Raw genomic sequence first — 22,788 nt, 5'->3', positions numbered from 1 at the left:
ACCAAATCAGGAAAAAATAGAAAATCTGAACAGACTTATTACTAGCAATTAAATTAAATCAGTAATCAAAAAAACTTCCAACCAGGACCAGATGGCTTCACAGATGACTTCTACCAAACATTCAAAGAAGAGTTAATACGTACTCTTTTCAAACTATTCCAAAAAATATAAGAGGAAGGAAGGCTTCTAAATTCATTCTCTGAGGCCAGCATTATTCCAATACCAAAACCGGATAAAGACACTACCAAAAACAGATGGCCAATATCTGCAATGAACATAGGTGCAAAAATCCTCAATAAAATATTAGCAAACTGAATCTAACAATACATTAAAAACAATCATTCACCATGATCAAGTGGGATTTATTCCTGGGATACAAAGGTGGTTCAATATTCACAAATCAATCAACATGATATATCACATCAACAAAAGAAAGGATAAAAAGCATATGATCATTTCAATAGATGCAGAAAAAGCATTTGACAAAGGACAACACATATTCATGACAAAAACCCTCAATAAAGTAGGTTTAGAGGGAACATACTTCAACATAATAAAGGTCATATATGAAAAACCCAACTAACATCATACTCAATGGTGAAAAACAGGGAGCATTTCCCCTAAGATCAGGAAAAAGACAAGGATATCCATGCTCACCACTTTCATTCAACATAGTACTGGAAGTACTAGCCCCAGCAATCAGACAACAAAAAACTAAATAAATAAAAGTCATCCAAATTGATACGAAAGAGGTAAAACTTTCACTATTTGCAGATGACATGACACTATATACAGAAAAGCCTAAAGACCACCAAAAAACTACTAAAACGGATAAATGAATTCAGTAAAGTCACAGGATACAAAATCAATGTACAGAAATTCTTTGCATTTCTATACACTAACAATAAAGTATAAAAAGCAATCCCATTTACAATTACATCAAAAATAATAAAATACCAGGAAATAAACTTAACCAAGGAAGTGAGAGACCTATACTCCAAAAACTATAAAACAGTAAAAGGAATTGATTTCACAAACAAATGGAACAATGTTCCATGCTCATGAATTGGAAGAACAAATATTGTTAAAATGTCCAAACTACCTGAGCGCCTGGGTGGCTCAGTTGGTTAAGTGTGCGACTCTTGATTTTGGCTCAGGTCATGATCTCATGGTTCATGAGTTCAAGTCCTGCATTGAAATTCTCTCTCCCTCTCTCTCTGCCCTTCCCCCACTCACATTCCCTCACTCTATCTCCCTCAAGATAAGGAAATAAACTTAAAAAAAATGTCTTGGGGTACCTGGGTGGCTCAGTCAGTTAAGCATCTGACTTCAACTCAGGTCATGATTTCGAGTTTCGTGAGTTGGAGCCCCACTTTGGGCTCGCTGTTGTCAGTGCAGGGCCTGCTTCAGGTCCTCTATCCCCCTCTCCCTTTGCCCCTCCCCCACTCATTCTCTCTGTCTCTTTCTCAAAATAAATTAAAAGATAACTTTTAAAAAAACCTAAAAATATAAAAAAAATTTTTGAATGTCTATACTACCCAAAGCAATCCACATATTTAATGTAATCCCTACCAAAATGTCAATAGCATTTTTCACAGAGCTAGAACAAATAATCCTAAAATTTGTATGGAACCACAAAAGACCCCAAATAGCCAAAGCAATCTTGAAAAAGAACAGAAAAGCTGGAAATATCACAATCACAGATTTCAAGATATACTACAAAGCTACAGTAATCAGAACAGTATGTACTGGCACAAAAAGATACACAGATCTATGTAACAGAATAAAGAACCTAGAAATAAGTCCATAATTATATAGTCAATTATTCTTTGACAAAGCAGGAAAAATATCCAATGGGAAAAGACAGTCTTTTCAACAAATGATGTTGAGAAAACTGGATAGCATCATGCAAAAGAATGAAACCGGACCACTTCCTTACACAAAAATAAACTCAAAATGGATTAAAGACCTAAATGTGAGACCTAAAGCCATAAAAATCCTACAAAAGAGCACAGGCAGTAATTTCTCTGACATTGGCCATGGCAATGAAGGAAACAATGAATAAAACTAAAAGGCAACCTACTGAATGAAGATATTTGCAAATGATGTATCTGAGATAGGGTGAGTATCCAACTCAACACCCAAAAAACAAAATCCAATTAAAAATGGACAGAAGACATGAATAGACGTTTCTCCAAAGATGAGATACAGATGGCCAATAGACACATGAAAAGATATTCAACATCATTCATCATCTGAGAAATGCACATCAAAACCACAATATCATGTGATATTTGTCAGTTGTCAGAATGGCTAAAATCAAAAACACAAGAAACAAGTGTTGGCAAGGCTGTGGAGAAAAAGGACCCCTCATGCACTATCAGTGGGAAGGCAAACTGGTTGGCCACTGTGGAAAGCAGTATAAAGTTTCCTCAAAAAAGTTAAAAAAATGAAACAACCCTATGATCCTCCAGTAATCACACTACTGGCAATTTTCCAAAAAATACAAAAACACTAATTCAAAGGGATACATGTATCCCTATGTTTGTTGCTGCATTATTTACATTAGCCAAATTATGGAAATAGCCCATGCCAATCCACAAATGAATGGATAAAGAAAAAGTGGTCTATATATACAATGGATACTAGTCAGCTATAAAAAGAAAAAAAGAATTAAATCTTGCCATTTGGAACAACTTGGATAGATCTAGACAGTATAATGGTAAGTGAAATAAGTCAGAGAAAGACAAATGCCATATGATTTCACTCATATGTGGAATTTAAGAACCAAAACAAATGAGCAAAGAAAAAAAGAGAAAAACTAAAAACAGACTCTAACTTTAGAGAAAAAACAGATGGTACTGGGCGTGGAGGGATGGGGGGTAAAATACGTAAAAAGGATTAAGAATACACTTACCAAGATGAGCACTAATACAAAATTGTTGAATCACTATATTGTAACCTGAAATTAATATAACACTGTATGTTAATTACACTGAGAATTAAAATGTTTTTAAATATGGAAAATAAATAATAATAAAATGGATGGTGCTGTGACAATGAATCATATTCTGGAAAAATGGTAATGTTGGTTCCAAAGGAATCAGAAATTTAAATATAAAAAAATGAAACTATAAAATTAGGTAGAAGAAAACACTGACAAGTTCCTCTATAACTTTGGACAGAGAAAGACCTTTCTGAGCAGATTGAAGTCCAAAAACCATTAAAAAAAAGATTGATAAATTTATTACATCAATTTATTTTTATTTCTACTAGATACTTTGCAATGCCACAAAATAAATAACAAAATAGCCAAAAAAAAAAAAAAATTGTGACTCATACCATAAACAAAGCCTAATTTCCCTTAATATGTAAAAAAAAAAAAAACCAAAAAACTCCTAGGGATTGTGGGAAAAGAGACCAACACCCTTAAACCTGTGCAAAATGCCTGATATCACTTGCAATAAACCAAATACAAGTTAAAACTACAATATGCCATTTCTCAGAAGCCTAGCAATTGATAACATATTCTGCTGGCAAAGCTGGGGGCAAAAAGGCACCTCCTACTTTGCTGACTGGCAGGTACCATGTCCTGTGGAGAGCCATTTGGCCATAACTAAAACTTCCAAATTCATTTTCCCCCCACCCAGCAATCTCAACTCTAGGAACTTATCCATGATAAACTTCCCATGTGCTAGTTGACATACATACAATGTTATTCACCATAGCATTATTTGTAGCAGCAAAAAATATAAAAATAAAATAACCCAAATGTGTATCTATGCAAGACCAGCTACATACACAGTATATCCACTTACCTCTAGATACTGATATAGAAAGATGTCAATAGCATATTGTTATAGAGTAAGGAGGAGGAGGAGGAGGAGGAGGAGGAGGAGAAGGGGAGGAGGGAGAAGGGACGAAGGGAGGGGGAGAGGGAGAAGGAGAAAAAGGAGGAGGAGGAGAGGAAGAAAAAAGTTGTGTAAGAAAGGGATAGAGTAAGAATATATATCTATATTTGCTTGTATATCTCAAAGGTATGAAACTAATAAAAGACGCAAATGTGTAAAAATGAAGTGATCAAAAACAGGCAAAAGTGATACTTCTCCATGTTACCCTTTAAATATTTTTTTTTGAACCATATGAAAATATCACCTACTCAAAAAGTGTAATGCCTAACTAACATGCCAACAGATGATTAAAATAATTACCATATTTTAAAAACTAAAAAGAATTGAAAACTGAGAGCCCTTGAAAATGCCATCATGGAGATGAAAGATCTATGGGTAGATTTTGTGTTTCATACCCTTTTTATGATTTCTTTCTATGACATGGCTGTTTTCACAATGGCAGTTTCCTTGGAAGTGTCCTCCACATCATTTCTCCTGACCAGCAAAAAGACTGATTCATAAACTCCGGAGCCTTTACCACAGGCAGAGAAGGAGCTTAAAAGCTGATGTAAGCTTGTTGTTCTCACATTTAACAATTCACCCAAGCACAGTGTAGTACCTTCCTTTTGAAAGTATGCATTCATATCTATATAGCAACAATATGCGAGTACAGAAAAGAACCAGAGGAAATAGGTTTGCATCAAAAGCATAAGGAAAATACACAAAGGAGCTGTAACTGTCTCAAGAAAGAGCCATAAAATCAATTTCAACAATACGAATGTGTCAAAAACAGGTAACTGAAGCCAATGTGCTTTCCCCATAAAAGAGATGGAGAAGGCTTTCTCCCTTGGGGAAACCTTTCCCGCCAAACCACCCCAACTGATGGCAACAGATACACCAAATCTGCCAGCACTAAGAAATGAAAGACAAACACAGGAGACATTCAAAAGCAATCAAGCATTTGAAAGAAATAAGAAGGAATGAATGAGTTGGTTCTGACAAAATTTAAAACACTAAAGTAAGTAAATAAATTTGGAAATAAAGTAATGGAAAACATCACATAGTAGCAAAGTTATATTGAGGGCACCTTAAGATATATTTTCTTAAAATTCTTATCCAGATCACAAAATGACAGTATTATATTTTCAACTGGATGGAGCTGTTTTATTAAACATACAGATCCCCATTTTATAGAAGGAAAACTGTGGCTTGGAGAAGTGAGGTAGATTGCCTACAATCAGCTGTAACAGTCAACAGTGGACCTGGGATTTCTGGTGCCAGAAATAAGAAGAGCAAAGACAACAAAAAGCTAATACTTCTTGATGTCTTCCTAAGTGCCAAGCTGTTTGCCTGCACTATTTCATTCTCTCCTTGCAACAACGTGTAATGTCAGTGCCATTATCATCCTCATTTTAAGATAAGGAAATTAGAACTTGGAAAAGTTAGGCAAACTTAACCTCCTCACTCAACTGCCAAGTGGCAAGGCCAAAATTCGAACGTGAGCCTGAACTCATGCTTATTTTAGGGACCATAAAGCCGGAGGGGCTAGGCTCTGGGGACAGACTTCCTGAACGTGAATCCTGGCTCTACCCACTGTGAGCAGAGCCACCTTAGGCCAATTACTGAACTTTCCTGTGCCCCTGTCTCAGTTAACTCATCTACAACATGAGAACGATACTGGTTCTTACTTCATAGTGTTCTAATAAGAATGGAATGAGTTAATATGAAAAAAGCACTCAGAAATGTTCCTGCACACAATATCCTATATGATCACACATGGTAACTACTATGAAGATGATTGTTATTGTTGTATCTTTAGCGCTTTTGACTCTCCAGCACCACAGAATAATGAATGCTTCTGAGGTTTCTCTTAACTATTAGGAAGTTTCATCTAGTTTCAATAAGTTTAACAAAAAGAAAGTTTGCCATATATTTTAGAAAGGTTTTTCCTAAAAACATTTATGGGATTAAGGGAATCTGCCTTAATTATCCCAAAAAGTCATTATAAGGAACAATGAGGTTAGATAAATAAGCTGCCATTGTTTGTGAGAACATTATTTGACTCACACTAGTGAGAACCATGTACCAACAATGTGATTACATTTCCCTTGTACTTCTGATCACCAAAGGATTTGCAATCAATATTAATTCTTTTTATTTTTTTTCTCAACGTTTTTTTTTAATTTATTTTTGGGACAGAGAGAGACAGAGCACGAACGGGGGAGGGGCAGAGAGAGAGGGAGACACAGAATCGGAAACAGGCTCCAGGCTCTGAGCCATCAGCCCAGAGTCTGACGCAGGGCTCGAACTCATGGACCACGAGATCGTGACCTGGCTGAAGTCGGACGCTTAACCGACTGCGCCACCCAGGCGCCCCAATATTAATTCTTTTTAAAAAGAAGCAACCAGATCCAAACACCCAAATTCTCTTAGAGCTTACCTTTGCTCTTTGCTATTAAATTTTTTTTCACCATGTTAATCCGAAAAGTAAAATACCATAGTAATCCAAGGTTCATCCATATTGAGTTTAGATGCAGAAAAGTATCGGAGCCCCTCTAGTGTGATTTCCAAAGCATAGGTTACTACCTTATGTAAATTCTAAACAAAAGAATAAATACTTAGCTTGGGGATAATGACAATATTTTTAAAGAAATATCCCATCACATGATTATGTAAACATTCAACCAAGATGTTTTCCCCAAATTTAGAGACACGTTGAAAATAAGTAGACTTTACCAAATTCCAAATTGGTCCAATTTCCCGCTGGACCATTTCTTCATGTTTGCGTAGATTGATGTTTTTTAATTAACTGACTTTGGATAGCAGTTGCATTCTCTGTGCATAAAAACACTTTCTTATTTCCTGTTCACTTTGTGTTAGACACACTTCTCTGTTTCACCACACTGGAAAATGAAGTTGGAACACATATTTTCAGAGACAATGTAGACACCACAAAGAAATGAGGGAGGGAGGAATCAGTCCTACTGCCACTGAATGGGAAGCAATATGAATTTGCTGCAGACACACTCCTACAGAAGAAAAAATTAAGCCTATTGTTTGCCCATTTTCAACTAAACCTGTAGGAGGAATGAAACATGTTTTTTTCAATGACTCAACAGGAGAGAGGCAAAGGAAACTATTTTAAGTCTATAATATGTTATTAACCTTTTGTGACAAGAATGTCTTTGCACTTTACAATGTGGGAAGAGGACACGTTAGAAAGGTATATGCAGTGGTATACGTCAGCAATGGGACAAGGAAGGTTTTTCAGTGTTGCATGTATTTCCCTGTGTTCTCTTTTAGGTATCTCACCCACTCTGTCTCATTGCAAGTGCCCGTCCTTACAACGAGAGGACAGGTGCAGACTGTGGACAGGAGAGGCCACAGAAGGGGCCTTGGAAGTCTTCCTTATCCAATCGGCAAACCACAACATGGTGAGGAAGGGTGCTGACACTGGTTGTGAAAAAAAAAAAAAAATTAGAAAAGGTGAATAAAACAGAAACCAAAATTTTTAAAACACACTAAAGGACTAAAAATCTGCATAAAATAATATGAAAAGGGTTGTGTTCAAGGCAATTCAGCAAATACCGTCTGCCTACGAGGTGCCTTGCACTGTGCTAGGTGAGGGAGCTAATGTCCTTCGGGACATTCCCAAGTACATAGTCTTCCTGAAAACATTTTCCAGTTGCCAAATTCCTGATAGAATTGAATGATTAAGAAAGAAATATGTAATATCTGTAAAGATGAGGGGAACTGGAAAGAATCTGGACGACACATAAGTCATCCGCACAATAAAGGAGAGTCAGGGAGAGCAAAACCTGTTCAGGGAACCATAAGTAGTCCAGGTGGAGCTAATGCCCAGGGGCCATGTGAAAATTGGAAAAAATGCTGGAGTCTTGAGTAGAGCTGGGTTCAAGTCCCACTGTAACACCAGCTGTACGGCTCTTATCAAGTCACATTATAGCTCCAGGCCCCAGCTCCCTCCTGCATAAGAGGTAATACTATCTATTGTCATGACACCTATCTCAAAAAATTATTGTGAGAGTTAAACTGGGCAATATATGTGAAAGATTTAGGGCTCTTCCTGGCACACAGCCATCCAGTTATACACATTATCAAACTGGAGAACAATGGCAGAAATTGAAAAAGAGCTGGAATTAGGTTGGGATTAGATAACCTAATTTAGCTACCAAAGAAGAAATAAAAAGAAATATGCAAAGATGTGCAATCTCTCTAGTAATCAAGGAAATGCTATAGTGAAATATAGTGAAATAACATATTTAGTTATCAGATTCTTAAAAAAAGGAAAAAGGGGTACTTGGTGGCTTAGTCAGTTAAGTGTCCAACTCTTCATTTCCACTCAGGTCATGATCTCGCGGTTTGTGAGTTCAAGCCCCATGTCTGCGCTGTCAGTGCAGAGCCTGCTTGGGATTCTCCCTCTCTCTGTCTCTCTGCCCCTCCCCCCACCACATGCATGTACTCTCTCAAAATAAATAAACATTAAAAAAAGAAAAAGATATCCACTGTTTGCTAAGATGTAAGGAAATAAGCATTATCTTGCACAATCAGTAGGTGTATAGACTGACACAATCATTCAGAAGGACAAACTGACAGTAATGCACATGCCCTTCAACCCAGCAATTACACCACAGAAATCCTAATTCATGTGTTTGTACATATATTGCTATCACTTTAGTCCACACCGCCACTATCTGGCCTATTGCAATATACGTCTGTATCAGTCAGCTTTGCTGCAATAACAAACCACCCCAATATCTTCATAGCTTACAGTATCAAATGTGTATTTCTCACACTTGTGGTTATATGTGGTTATATAAGGGCTGAAAATTTGCTATGGGTTGTGGCTCTTCACAGGTCTTTTCATTCCAAGAACCCAGCCTGATTCTCTCATTGCAGGGAGAAGAACCATTTCATTCTGAAATGAACCATGCAATCTGATTTAAGGGCTTTAGTAGTTCATGTCTTCACACATTCCACTAAACCAGAGCCAGCTGTATGATCCAGCTTGACAACTGGGTGGATGGGTAATGGTGGGGAGAAGGGACACAGAGATACTTCCGTAGGGCGGCATTGCATACCAAATAGCAAGAAAGTAGGAATGTATAATCCTTGTTTATGGAAGAAAAGGGAGAAATTGACTATGAATAATCATAGATTCATACCCCTAACTGGTCTACTGGCTTCCACACTGCAGCCAGAGTGATCCAATTAAAACAGAAGTCTGATTCTATAACTCCTCTACTCAAAACATTCCAACAGCTACACATGTCACTCGGAGTAAAAAACCAGTCTTCATCATGGCCTAAAAGACCTGGATGGTTTGAGTTCTCTCCTCCAGCCCATTTCCCTTCTGATCATCCCCTATCAAAACTCGTCTTTAGCCACACTTGCTTCCCACCTATCTCAGGGCCTTTGTACATCCTGCCTAAAGTACTCTGCATTCAGATATGCCCTGGCCTAGCATCCCCGCATCCTTTAGGCTTCATTCAAATGGCAACTTAAAAGTAGATAACTGGTTACCTGAATCTATACATGTAATAAAACTGCACAGAACTGTACACAAATACACCCACACAGTGAGTACACGTAAAAACTGGGAGAATTTGAATGAGGCCTATAGACTACACCACTATCATTTTCTTCATTTTGATATGACACTATACTCATGCAAGATATTACCATGGAGAAATCTGGGTAAGGTATTATTTGTACTACTTTGCAACTTCCAGTGAATCTATAATTATCTCAAAATTCAAAGTTTTTCTTAAATGAGAAAAAATAGGTCATTAACCACCGTGTATAAAATGACACCCTCCTACTATATATCCCTTTATTCTGTCTATTCCACTTCACTGTCCTTATGAGCTGACAGATTTACATGGTTTGATATAGGTCATATAGTTACTTGATTACTGTCTGTTTCCCCCACTAGAAAATAAATCCATGGCAGCAAGACCTTTGTTTTGTTTACCGTTGATTCCCTGGCACCAAGAAGAATTCCTGGCATGTAGTAGGTACTCAATAAACATCTATTAAAAAGAATAAATGTGCCCAGTACTCAAAATTAGAAACTACCTAAATGCTCATAAATGGGGATAATTAGTTAAGTTTTGATATATGCCTAATACTCTATGGCAATTTAGAGAATGAAGTAGATCCCTATATACTCACATGGAAAGAACACCATGATATATTGCTAAGGGAAAAAAACAAGTTCTATAAAACTGGCACAAGATGATCCCTCCCAATTAGTAAAGCAGAAAATCATAATACCTTAGAGCAGGGATTCTAAGTGCACATCCTCATTCCACTCTTCATTTGCTGGGTGGCCTTGGATAAGTTATTTCATCTCACTGGCCTCAACTTCCACATCTGCAAAATCAAAATAACGCTGCAGGGATTAAATGAGTAAAGACCATGACATGGTATAATACAGCTCTAGTTCTTAGCATACTGTAAACATTTAAAAGTTAGTTATGATTATCGTTTATGTACAAAGTCCTATACAACTATCCGATAAGTGTTTTAAATCCAGAGAGAAACATCAAGAATGAAACAGAAAAGTGTTAGCAGCAGTGACCTCTAGGGAGAGGAAAGGGAAGAGATGTGGGATGAGATGAATTGGTTTTTTTTGTTTTGTTTCTGTTTTTTTGTTTTTGTTTTTGTTTTTAATTAAAAACCACACATCCGAGGGGTCAAATAAAAATCATTTTAAATTACATACGCTATGCTTTCTTCCATAACTGATGGATAATCAAGGATTAACTACAGCTGCTTCACCTAAATTTGCAGTGGGGGGTGCAGAACCCAGGAGCCCACACACAGGGCTGAGGCTGCCAGTCCCCGGGGCCCTGCCCAGCACTCCTAATTGCTGAGCAACACTGACGTGGGCGCTGGTGCCCAAGGTGTGCTGAAGGGCAGGAGTATGAGTACCTGCTCTTCTCTCTCTCTGTTCTTCACCCATTAGCCACTCTATTAAATGGGGCCTCACACTATGGAAAATTGTTTCCAACTCAGAGAATTCTGCTAAGACTCTGCCACTTGCTGGCTTCCAGCTGGTGGGTCAGTTAATATCTTGTCTCATTTTCTCCAGGTTTTATTTTGACTTTTGACAAAAACATCTCTTCTCTGCAGCTCAGCACGGCTTTAGCTTGTTACTCAGTTATGCTAAATTTATTTTTCCTGGTGCATGTTTGTTATTCACCTTCCTCATCTCCCTTCATCCTGCTTTTACCTTTGTCTTTTTTAGCTTTTATTTTAAATCATACATTTTTATGTTTAATCATTTTTGTTTCTCTGCTAATCAGCCTCTGTCTCATCATTACTTTTTATTTACCATTATTTAAAAATATCATAATTTTGGGGGCGCCTGAGTGGCTCAGTCAGTTAAGCGTCCAACTTCAGCTCAGGTCATGATCTCACGGTTTGTGAGTTTGAGCCCCGCGTCAGGCTCTGTGCTGACAGCTCAGAGCCTGGAACCTGCTTCGGATTCTGTGTCTCCCTCTCTCACTGCCCCTCCCCTGCTCATGCTCTGTATCTCTCTGTCTCAAAATAAATAAAAACATTTAAAAAATTAAATAAAAAAAGATCGTAATTTTGTCATGCTCTTTAACTTTTATTATTACTTTGTTTTAAAATTCAATAAACCCTATAAAAAACTTCATGCTTATTTCTTTTAGGTTGTTCTTTATTTAGGTTTGTAAAATCTTTTATCTCGTTTTTAATATAATCCTTATTTGTTTTGCATTTTGTGGAAAATTCAATCGAATTTTTCTCTTCTCCTTTCTTAATTTAAAAAATGTTTATTTATTTATTCTTTTGAGAGACAGAGATAGAAAGCGAGCAGTGGGAGGGGCAGAAGGAGAGGGACAAAGAGAATCCCAAGCAGCCCCCGCAACTATCAGCATAGAGCCCTACTTGGGGCTCGAACCCACAAACCGTGAGATAATAACCTGAACTGAAACTGCTTAACCAACTGAACCACCCAGGTGCCCCACTCCTTTCTTAAATTTTAATTCAATTTCATGTCATGATTTGCCTTTATGATGGCAGGTTGACAGCACAGGCAAAGTGGTGGTAATACAGACAAACACACCATGCTACCAGGACAATTGGAGGTCTATGATCCTTCAGCTGTCCCTGGAGCCACCCCTGTAGTTCTATCACCTTCTTCACCCCTACTTAGCAAAAGGCATCCTTCTGTAATATTTGTTTTCTAAATATATTCCTCCATGGTCATCATGATAGAGTGTGTACTGTCCCAACTCTCTGTGAGGAGCTCACCATTCTAAAATTCAGAGTTTGACCATAATCTAAGAAGCCCAAATTGGGCAAGAGATTATAGTAAGAGAAGGTGGCTTCATCAACATGCCTGGACTGAGCGTGGCTAACCCACCCACAGATTTCTATCAAAGACGCCAAAGCACAGCGACCATAATCAGACTTCTACAACACCACTTCTACGTCAGCCTGATTCTGATAACTTATTTCTAGCTTAGTCTTCGCCCTTCCCGGCAGACCTCTAGAAGGAGCCTCCGATGTATTAGTTTCTTCATTATCTTCCCTCATTATGAGACATAAGCTCAAAAGAACTGAGTTGATCCTTGATAGAGTGGGGAGAGAGGAGGGTTTTTTGTTTTGTTTTAATTGAGTCAACTCTGCTTTAACTGGGTAACATCATAAACATACAGTAAAATAATTAAGTGGTATGGTCTACTTAGGTTATCAAAATTGAATGCAGAGATGATGCTCCTTCAACTTAAGAGATTTATATGATCCACAAAATGTCTCAAACTACAGTGAAACAGCTCAGTTTGGGTTTCTCCTTCCCTATTTCACTCTCCCAAAGAGAAACACAAAGCTATATGAGAAAAGAACCTAGTTCATGTTCTGGGCTTGGGCCATAACATTGATTTTTCGAATTTCCTGCACTTTTCTCTCATTATGCCTCTTGTTTATTCTTTTTGGACCCTTTCCCTGTGGACCCAGCCTGCTGTTGCACAATCCCCATGATTCTATCCACCCTCTACCAACAGTCCTAGGAAATAACATTAGCCAAGTATCCTGACTGAAGATCCAAATCATCAGACCATTCCCAGTCACTACCCACACCCATCCATGACAGCTCTCTTCAATCGACTCACTCTCTAATGAAGGTCCTTCTGGTCAGGTATCTTCCAAGATCTGTCCACCTGGGCCATAACCCGGCTCATTTAAATTTGGTCTGTTCAACCAGCAACTGCAACTTTTTTTAACATTTATGTATTTATTTTGAGGGGTGGGAGGGCAAGGAAGAGAGGGAGAGAAAGAATCCCAAGCAGGCTCTGCACTATCAGCACAGAGCCCAACGTGGGGCTTGATCTTATGAGCTGTGGGATCATGACCTGAGCCAAAATCAAGAGTCAGACGCTTACCTGACTGAGCTACCCAGATGCCCCTCAACTGCAACTTTAACCTACTAAACTGCATAATAATGCCAGTGTGTACATTTCCTTATCATCAGTAAAACTACAACTAAGTGAATGTAAATCCCTAGGGAATAAATTGCAAAGGAATTCAATGACAAAGATCTTCATAGGTTAGTTTTTCTAATCCACTTTAATAATAGATACCTGCTGCAAGAGACACGTGGTTCAGAAATCCATTTGCTGTATTCAGTGTTTAGGTTCCTCTCTTTTTTTTCCTAGCCATACAGGGGAGAGATCTGGAGTAAAAAGGCCACTCTGCTGGCTGTCTGCTTCAGAGATCACCTGCTGTGCAGTTCACACTCCAGAAATGTGTCCATTTAGCCCAATTTTTCAGTTCCCTGATAAGCCATACACACCTGCTGGGCCATATGTGCAAAGGAAGAGAAAGCTGTGCCATTATCTTTTCCTAATACTTTGTTTCATTTCACTTCAGACTCTGACAGGAAAGCATTTATTAAATAAAAGGCATAAGCGCATTCCAGAAAATTATAAATGTTTAAGTTTATGATGTTAGAAGAACTCATTAAAAAGAGCCTAATCATGATTTCCAACAGGGTTTCCAGAAAATACATTCTTGAAGCTCCCCAAAATTTACCAAGTTGTTCAGATTCAGGGAAGTGATCATGGTCTTGCATGGCAGAGTATAAATTGATTGTCATGATTCTGAGATTCACAGAAAGCTTCTGCCAAAATCCCAGAGCAGAAATAAATATATCAATTGCTGCCAAACCATGAAAACAAAATAGTAAATCAACTTGGAGACAGAAACTAGCTATAAATGAAAGGAAGAATTTGAAGATGTCTTCCAGGGTCAGATATGATACCATTTTTTTTAATTTTTTATTTTTTTTTAATAGAGAGACAGAGCACAAGCAGGGGAGGGGAAGAGAGAGAGGGAGACACAGAATCTGAGCTGTCAGCCCAGAGCCCGATGTGGGGCTCAAACTCATGGACCATGAGATATGACCTGAGCCAAAGTCGGACACTAACTGACTGAGCCACCCAGGCGCCCCAGACGTAATACCATTTAGAAAGTATAACCAACACCAAATTATACCTATATTTAATACAAAATGTCCTCCAAAGTTCTGAGAAACATTAGCTCAGTAACTTCTGCTGTTGTTCATAAAAGTAGGTATTATTGCTCATACAAATGGAATAATCCAACATAGAAATGGGGGGAAATGTATGCCCAAAGATGTTCTTCTCAGTTTTATTCACAATATTATTTATCTGAAGCCATCTAAATGATCTAAAATTGTGAAATGATTAATTAGTAAGTGAAATGATAAATATCAAATATACAATGGAATAATTTTCTACATTGAAAATTATTTTTGGGATGCCTGGGGGCTCAGTTGGTTAGGCATCCAACTTCAGCTCAAGTCATGATCTTGCGTCTGGCCAGTTCAAGCCCCACGTCAGGCTCTGTGCTGACAGCTTGGAGCCTGCATTGGATTCTGTGTCTCACTTTCTCTCTGCCCCTCCCCCACTCACGCTTTCTCTCAAAAATAAACATTGAAAAAAAGAAAATTATTTTTATAAATAGTTTATTATAACACGTGGAAATGATTTTTTATAATAATTTTATTTTTTTAATTTTTTTTAACATTTATTCATTTTTTGAGAGACAGAGAGAGAGACAGAGCATGAGTGGGGGAAGGGCAGAGAGAAGCATGACACAGAATCTGAAGCAGGCTCCAGGCTCTGAACTGACAGCACAGAGCCCAACGTGGTGATTGAACTCACAGACCATGAGATCATGACCTGAGCCAAAGTCTGACACTTAACCGACTGAGCCACCCAGGTGTCCCTATAATAATTTTAATTGGAAAAAGTCAGGATAAAAAATTGAATAAGCATTGCACAGAGGACTCCCATTAGATTCAACAAAAACCGACCATCAACAAGGCATATCATAGTCAAATTCACAAAATACTCAGGCAAGGAGAGAATCATGAAAGCAGCAAGGGATAAAAAGTCCTGAACCTACAAGGGAAGACAGATCAGGTTTGCAGCAGACCTATCCACAGAAACTTGGCAGGCCAGAAAGGAGTGGCAGGATATATTCAATGTGCTGAATCAGAAAAATATGCAATCAAGAATTCTTTATCCAGCAAGGCTGTCATTCAAAATAGAAGAGATTAAAAGTTTCCCAGACAAAACTTAAAGGAGTTCGTGACCACTAAACCAGCCCTGCAAGAAATTTTAAGGGGAACCCTCTGAGGGCAGAAAAGACAAAAATACATACATACATACATATATCAACACCAAAAATTGAATAAGCATTATATATAAAATGATGAAGATTAAAAAAGAAATTTTTATAACAGACACATCCACAGTTAGGTATGGAAACTTAGATGACATTTCACTTGTCTATGTAACATGATGTTGATGAAGATTTATTTTCCTTTGCCCTAAAATTAACAATCAGGATCCAAAATTTAGAACAAACGTATTAATTAAATAAGACGTCCGAAGCAGATCAAAAACAATAAACCCAAACACAAGCTCAGGGTTGATTAAACAGAAGCTGAGCTGGTTCTGACATTCAACGTTCACCCCATCACTATTTTATCTAAGTCAAATAGACAGTCAAGAGAAAGGAAAAGAAATAAAGAGACAACCCAGGTTATTAGGACTGAATTATTCAAGGTGAATGGGGTTTCTGAACCCTGAAGCCAAGTGAAAGGGAATTCCCAGAGAATCACTTGCCTCGGAAAGGAAGTTATCATCTGGGTGTTTCTGGGGCCGTAGAATCTATGGATTCATGCTGATCTTACCACTGGAGTGAAACAATGACTTCTTGAGGGAGTGTGATGTATTTGGGGGCATACATGAACTTAGACACTCTGGCCTACTTCTGGACTACACATTTCCAAAGCAAGGAGGCATGCCATAGCACTGGTTCCCACAAAGCAAAGACAGACATAGTGTGACTGAGATGAAGATGGCCAGCAACCTGACACTCAGTCCTCACGCACCCTCAAGAGGCACAGAGAACCGCAGTAGAGGTTTCCAGGAGTGATATGTGATAAAGCACATAGGTGACAATAGAACTAGAAGGTATTTTTAGAAAAATCAAACAAAAACTCTTAGAACTATAAAATTACTTGTTGATTATCTCTCACTGAACTGAAGATAAGTTGGTAGAGAATACCCAGACAGAAATAAAAAGAGAGAAAAAAAGGGAACAACAACAAACTGGGCGTATTCCTATGAGATAGAGTGAAAGTACTAGTAATGATTAATACTGTACCTATTTAAAAACATAGAATCTAACCATCAGAGACTCTTAACTACAGAGAATAAACTGAGGATTGATGGAGGGAGGTGGGTGGGGGGATGGGCTAAAAAGGATGATGCGTATTAAGGAGGGCACTTGTTATGTTGAGCACTGGGTGTTATATGTAAGTGATCAATCACTAAATTCTACTCCTGAAACCAGTATTACACTATATCCTAACTAATCAGGATTTAAAAATTTGAAGGAAAAAAAAGAGCACACAGGTGGAGACATGAGCTGTGAAGCTGCCAGATTCCCCACTAGCAAAGAGGTTGGCACCACAGCTCCCAAAGAAGCCCAAAGATGCCCCTTTCTTGGGGTGCCTGGGTGGCTCAGTCGGTAAAGCGTCCGACTTCAGCTCAGGTCATGATCTCGCAGTCCATGAGACAGGTCTGTGCGGACAGCTCAGAGCCTGGAGCCTGCTTGAGATTCTGTGTCTCCCTCTCTCTCCGCCTCTCCCCCACTTGCACTCTGTCTCTGTCTCTCAAAAATGAATAAACGTTAAAAAAAAAAAAAGATGCCCCTTTCCTTCGAAGCCAAACACCTCCCCAAGAAAACAGTACCCACCATCTCTAGAGAAACTGCCCCCTGAATGGAAGTGACTAGCAGTGGAGAGAACCAGACTGAGCCACTGCCAGACTGGGCTGCCCTCCCAACAGAACATATTTAAGAACGCAATTTCTCCTACACCTTCTCCTGGCTCACCCAATACACCTGAGAAACCAGTCAGAAACCCAAGAAAGGGAAGGAGAGGTGGTGACCCAGAGGCAAATCATGTCCCTCCCATCCTATCTCTACTCCCTACTAGGGTAGGGGAGGAGTCTTTAGGGCCTAAACCTGTATGGTGCTGAAGGAAGAGAAGGAGATATTTATGGAATTGAAAATGAGATCAATGCTTCACCCTGGGCCATGCAGAATGTTGAATAATGGAAAGTGACTGGAAAATATGGGATAGGAACAAGGTGTTGATAAGCAATGTAGATAAGGAATTCATCATGACACAGAAGTATTGGAGAAAATAAAATCACTTATATTTGTAGCCCACCAAGTTTACAGTATTCAATAAACTAGTCATGTTTTTAAATGTGCTATCATGATCATGCGGCAGGGGGGGGTTGTATTTGTTTCTGTTTGTTGGTTTTCAAACTCTATAGTTAATCACTTTTAATTTGGTCAGATAAAAAACAATTTTTGATTCAGGATATATAAATTCTTTCCTTTTTAATATATTTTTTTAAATTTTTATTTCTGAGGGAGAACGATTGAGTGTGGGAGGAGCAGAGGGAGAGGGAGAATCTTAAGCTGGCTCAGCACTGAGTGTGGAGCTCTATCCAACAACTCTGGGAACATGACCTGAGCCAAAATCAAGACTCGATAGCTCAACCAACTGAGCCATCTAGGTGCCCCAGTATTTTATTTTTAAGTAATCTCTACACTCAACATGGGGCTTGAACCCACAACCCCGAGATCAAGAGCTGCATGCTCCTCTGACTGAGCCAGCCACATTCCCTAGGGATATATAAATTCTTAAGTCCCAGGGCCCCTTTATCTGTTCCTATTATTAGGGACTTATATATTTTATGAACAGGTCTAATTTTCCCCATTAAACTGATGGCTATTTGAGTGCAGAATTTAAGTCTGATGTATCTTTTTATCCCCTAAGTGTAACACAGTACCATGCATATAGAAGGTACTCAGTAAATATTAATGGAATGAGCTATTTGTTCATGTATTTTACTGCTAAAGTAAGTATATGAGAAAGTTGCTTACACATTTATTCATGAAGAGTGATCTGAGTGATGGGTCATTTAGTTCTGGAATTACACTTTGGAGACCTATATGGGTCTTCCTTCCTAGGGGAACAGTGGTTAACTAATGCAGTTGTATGAAATATTAACAATCCAATCTAATACATATGCCTTCCAGTTTACTGTAAATTGAGAAAAATGTACCAACTTATTTTAAATTGGGAAAACCTTCAAGTTCAAGGCAATTATCTCTATTTTCAACTTCTCAAAAATAATTCATGTGATGCTGAAACTTGAAAGTGTTATTCACCCTTAGTTATCCTATAATGGATAACTATTGATATGAGAAAGTGTCCTATATTATAAATTATTATTCATATTGCATGTGTCCAAATTAAATTCAAACTTGAGGAAATTAGGTTAGTTTCCAAATCTCTTAGGTAGTGAATTACATTTATTAAAGTTGACCAAGTACAGTCAGCCAAATAGTTGTATGCATATAGACAGCCTGAAAGTCATATGTAGGTTATGTTATGCAATATTTTATTAAAATTTCAGAATGGAAATTCTATAAAACATAATAATTAAGGCCAAAGTGTTATTTTTAATGCACAGTGTAAAAACTATTTCATAATTCCATATTTTAACAACAAAGAAAATTATTCAAAGTCTACAACCAGAGAAAAGCTTCCCCAGACTAAAATCTACCAGGAAAATTAATATATAAACATCATTTTTTCTCACAATTGTTTGCTCCATGGATATTTTAAATATCCATTTTTAACTAGTTCTCTCCTAACAACATACATGTAAAATGACTTATGTGGTTACAAATATTATTATATGTATAAAGAGATAAACTTGGCCTTAAGAAGCATAAGTTATAGATGTTGTATCATCACTTAATTAGTGAAAATACCAAAAGTCTAAGTCCCAAATTAGAAACTCAATTCATAATTGTAATAGAATGGTACTATATGAATGCAATTAAATGTAAAATGTAATTTTTTGTACCCTGTTTCTCCTTAAAAATATATTTGGGGCACCTAGGTGGCTCAGTCTGTTGAGCAGCCGACTTCAGCTCAGGTCATTATCTCACTGCTTGTGAGTTTGAGCCCTGCATCAGGCTCTGTGCTGACAGCTCAGAGCCTGGAGCCTGCTTCAGATTCTGTCTCTATCTCTCTGCCCCTCCCCTGCTCAAGCTCTGTCTGTCTGTCTCTCTCTCTCTCTCTCTCTCAAATATAAAAAAAATATATAAAATATATATGTAGGTATGTATATATTTGATCACTAAGCAATGATAAATACAACTTTTTTTAAGGATGAAAAAATTTAAACATGTGAAAAATCGTTCCATATACATATATGCAAATTACACATATGACATGTGTGTGTGTGTGTGTGTGTGTGTGTGTGTGTGTGTACATATATTCAAAGTCAGCAACCCTAAAGTAAAATTGAGCCATCCTAGGAGTGGCTGGTGGCTCAGTTGGTTAAGCATCCAACTCTTGATTTCAGCTCAGGCCATGATCTCATGGTTTGTGTGTTCGAGCCTCACATCAGGCTCTGCACTGACAGTGCGGGGCCTGCTTGGGATTCTCTCTCCCTCCCTCTCTCTGTGCCCCTCCCCCACACACTGTCCCTCTCTCTCTCAAAATAAATAAATAAACTTTAAAAAATATTGAGCCATTCCTATCTGAATGTTTAAGAATAATTATAACCTAAAGCAAAATAAATGTCTTCTACAGTAAAAGAAAAAACAAAAAAGAAGTCAGTGTAGTTGCTATGATTGGGTTTCAAATCTTGCTCTACACTTCCTGGCAGCTAAAAAGAGAGCAAAATGTAATGGTCTGTTATTTAACCTCTGGAGTGGAATTATGACAGTACTCTCTTCAAAGACACATTGTGAAAATATCCTGAGAAAATGTAGGTGAAGTGTTTGGCATAGCATGGTGCATAGGAGATGTGTATTCTCCAGTATTACTACCTAGAAGGAAAAGACAAATGAAATTTTTCATGAAAGATCTAGTTAACGCCACTACCAAATCCTAAGGAAATTTTCCTACATGGATCATCATATCAGGGACTTAAATGAGTCACTTCATCAAACTTGACTGTGTACACCAGTAGAGTCTGAATTACGATAGTTTCTTTTTCCCAGGAATGCTCATTGTATTGGTGTCAGGCACAGTGCCTTCTACATAATGAATAGTCATGTTTAATTGATCTTGTTACAACATAATGCTTTCCAATAAATATTTCTGGCTATCAAAGCCTTTCAATTTTACTCCACAGTCTGTAAAGTACCTGAGCTACGGCCAAGGCTCTCCTCTTCAAATCTTCCAAATACCTTGCAGGAAAAAGAAACCTAAATTCCCAGTCAATGCCACCTGCCATAATAAAGTACATCTACTCATCTACAGCCAAGAAACGGAACAGAGTAGAATATGCATCAAATCTCCCTTATTGTACTGCAAGGTGACATTCTACTTTCCTAAAAATTATGAGAATTCACCACGATGAGATACTACTTCACACCAGTCAGAATGGCGAAAATTAACAACTCAGGCAATAACAGATGTTGGCGAGGATGCAGAGAAAGAGGAACACTTTTGCACTGCTGGTGGGAATGCAAACTGGTGCAGCCACTCTGGAAAACAGTATGGAGGTTCCTCAAAAAATTAATAATAGAACTACCCTATGACCCAGCAATTGCACTACTAGGTATTTATCCAAGGGATACAGGTGTGCTGTTTCAAAGGAGTATGTGCACCCCCATGTTTATAGCAGCACTATCAACAATAGCCAAAATATGGAAAGAGCCCAAATGTCCATCGATGGATGAATGGATAAAGAAGATGTGGAGTGTGTGTATGTATGTGTGTATATATATGTGTATGTATGTATGTATATATATATATATATATATATATATATATATATATATATATATATAATGGAGTATTACTCGGCAATCAAAAAGAATGGAATCTTGCCATTTACAACTACATGGATGGAACTAGAGTGTATTATGCTAAGCAAATTTAGTCAGAGAAAGGCAAATGTCATGTGACTTCACTTATATGTGGAATTTAAGATACAAAACAGATGAAATTAAGGGAAGGGAAGCAAAAATAATATAAAAACAGGGAGGGGAACAAAGCATAAGACAATTACAGAGAACAAACTGAGAGTTGCTGGAGGGGTTGTGAGTGGGGGATGGGCTAAATGGGCAAGGGGCAGTAAGGAGTACACTTGCTGGGATGAGCATGGGGTGTTATGTGTAGGGAATGAGTCACTACATTCTACTCCCGAAATCATTATTGCACTATACGCTAACTTGGATGTAAATTTTAAAAATAAATAAATAAATTTTTAAAAAATAATGAAATGTAAAGCAAAAAAAAACTACAAAGGTTTCAGTGAACCTCAACTTTCTGATTTTCTCCCATACCTCCCATTCTCTTTATAACCAAGTTCAAATTTGCTGTTTCCTCCTTACACTCCTACCCTATCAGCTCTCTAGTAAAACTACTCTTGCATCACAAGGTCTCAATGGACCCATTACCAAACCTCATGGACATTTCAACTTGCATGAATTTTTTGACGACCATAAAATATATGTATTTTGTTGTTTTCTTTTCTTTTTTTTTCTTTTTTTTTTTCTTTTTTTCTTTTTTAATATATGAAATTTACTGTCAAATTGGTTTCCATACAACACCCAGTGCTCATCCCAAAAGGTGCCCTCCTCAATACCCATCACCCACCTTGCCCTCCCTCCCACCCCCCCATCAACCCTCAGTTTGTTCTCAGTTTTTAACAGTCTCTTATGCTTTGGCTCTCTCCCACTCTAACCTCTTTTTTTTTTTTTCTTTCCTTCCCCTCCCCCATGGGTTTCTGTTAAGTTTCTCAGGATCCACATAAGAGTGAAACCATATGGTATCTGTCTTTCCTGTATGGCTTATTTCACTTAGCATCACACTCTCCAGGTCCATCCATGTTGCTACAAAAGGCCATATTTCATTTTTTCTCATTGCCATGTAGTATTCCATTGTGTATATAAACCACAATTTCTTTATCCATTCATCAGTTGATGGACATTTAGGCTCTTTCCATAATTTGGCTATTGTTGAGAGTGCTGCTATAAACATTGGGGTACAAGTGCCCCTATGCATCAGTACTCCTGTATCCCTTGGATAAATTCCTAGCAGTGCTACTGCTGGGTCATAGGGTAGGTCTATTTTTAATTTTCTGAGGAACCTCCACACTGCTTTCCAGAGCGGCTGCACCAATTTGCATTCCCACCAACAGTGCAAGAGGGTTCCTGTTTCTCCACATCCTCTCCAGCATCTATAGTCTCCTGATTTCTTCAT

The 22,788-nt window shown here is 38.0% G+C and overlaps 1 long non-coding RNA gene across 1 annotated transcript in view; it reads right to left on the bottom strand.

Moving 5' to 3' along the window:
* Nucleotides 1-6,284: 6,284 nt before the first annotated feature.
* The window catches only part of LOC107179431, a 201,326-nt gene continuing 184,822 nt past the window's right edge, over nucleotides 6,285-22,788 (bottom strand). Inside the window, exons 2-3 of the long non-coding RNA XR_006219813.1 lie at nucleotides 10,185-10,283; nucleotides 6,285-7,343 (exon numbers count right to left, since the gene is read on the bottom strand). This is a non-coding gene — a long non-coding RNA (uncharacterized LOC107179431). The remainder of the gene's footprint in view (nucleotides 7,344-10,184; nucleotides 10,284-22,788) is intronic.

This window comes from Panthera tigris, chromosome B4 (assembly GCF_018350195.1).
Source record: "Panthera tigris isolate Pti1 chromosome B4, P.tigris_Pti1_mat1.1, whole genome shotgun sequence".
Taxonomy (NCBI): domain Eukaryota; kingdom Metazoa; phylum Chordata; class Mammalia; order Carnivora; family Felidae; genus Panthera; species Panthera tigris.
Note: the sequence above shows the minus strand (reverse complement) of the source record. Positions and strands in the feature narration are given on the sequence as shown.